Genomic DNA, 1,852 nt, shown 5'->3' with positions numbered 1-1,852 from the left:
TGTAAGTAGCATAAACCGCAAAGTGAAGCAGTATGGGAGGAGATATATAGGGAGGCAATCACTGCTAATAGATGACAACTGGGAGATGGAGGAGAGATGTCAAAGCGAAAGCAAAACAAAAGAACATCATGCAGGAGGTACTGAAGAACGTCTATCAGAACTTCTCAGAGATCTGGCGGTGACATTTTGTGAGGACTGCTACAGTTGGGGGCACCCTGGCACAGCTTAGGAACAACACTTTTTATGGTACTATAAGTGTCAGGGGCAGTATTTGTTGGGCACAGTTATTTTTATGGCACCGTGTGGCAATAATTATTGAAGGGTGCACTATCTGCGTGGTACTAGTATTTTCAGGGGACTGTTTCTGCAGTATAGTATTAGGGAGCACAGCGGGCACAGTATTGGGGGTGGCAGAAATGGGTGTTCAGAAGGTGGGGAGGGGGATGGAAAAGTAGGAAACTAAGATGTCTGTGTGCCAAACTCTGCAGACAGGAGGTGGCTGAAAGAAATAATCATGGCAGTCTGCTCTGAATGGAGAGGGTAAGGAAAGAGAACATCTACATCAGAGGAGACATTACTGGTATGTGGGGCTGTATTACCCTGTATGTTTTGTAGCGCTGTATGTAAGGTCTTCCAAGTATGTCTTTAACAGTAGGGCTGGAGGGAAGGGGTTAGGTTGAGAATATGGCATTGAAGGGCGGGGGGCGGTTCAGTTTTCGCCTCAGGCAGCAAAAAGGCTGGGTGCACCCCTGAGGTATTCACCCCTTTTTTTTTACTGTAGCAACATTAAATGGTTATTCCTACCTAATGGCATATCCTCAGGATGTGCCATAAATATCTGACCGATACAGGTCCCCCAACCACTCACTCACATCAATTGGAAATTTATGGCATATCCTATGGATATGGAAATACAGTACACCTTTAAGCACAGTGGAATTCATTATGGATCTCTGCAAACAAGATAGCGGTCCTGGACCCTATGTGTCCATGTTACCTCCTTGTGGTTACACTAAGCTCAGCCATATGGGACCTTCGTGTGGCACTGTATTATTCACTATAAGCAATGATACTAGGGCAGAAAATGTAATACGATATGTAATAGAGGATGCCACTTTTTGGGGGAATGATGTACTAATCGTATCTAATGTTTAGACAGCATAAACACGGGCAGTTTAAAGATGTTCCAAATTCATCACGGCAGCTCATGGTGTATGATATATTTAGTGCATCTTGCTAGGAGTTAAAAATTCTTGTCTAACTTTACACCTAGTGGTTGGCTTACTTTATGAAATGAATGCCCTTTTCCACAAACAAACTGCCCAAAACATAATAATTGCTCCATTGTAATTTTGAATGGAATGAAGTATAAATATGTCTTCCAAAATATATCTGGGAAGACCAATTATTCATAAGTCAATTTCCTGGCAAAGCAATACCATGAAGACAAAAGAATGTTCCATGAATACCAGACGACACACTATTAAGTCAGGCAATGGATTATGCAGAGATTTTTAAGTCATTAAAGAAGTACAGTGAGGACAGTCAAGGGATTTATTATATGTCTCCATGTACTGTACAACCTAACATTTCCTAGAAGAAAGTAGTCCTTAGCTGCGCTTCTGACCAAGCAGTGGTCTCCTTGTTCTAGCAATCAGTGGAAGTCAGTGTGTAAATCTGTCTAGAGTGGGTTACCCTTAGAAAATCAGTGACCTTGGAATGAGGATGTTAGTGTTGAGGTCCCAGATCTGGAAAGGAAGTATGGAGGATAGGCATCCACCTACTTTCCCTGTATAAAGAAGTGCATCATAATAAGGAAGTGCATCGATCTGTCAAAAGACTGACCCATCCG

This window comes from Bufo bufo, chromosome 3 (assembly GCF_905171765.1).
Source record: "Bufo bufo chromosome 3, aBufBuf1.1, whole genome shotgun sequence".
Taxonomy (NCBI): Eukaryota; Metazoa; Chordata; class Amphibia; order Anura; family Bufonidae; genus Bufo; species Bufo bufo.
Note: the sequence above shows the minus strand (reverse complement) of the source record.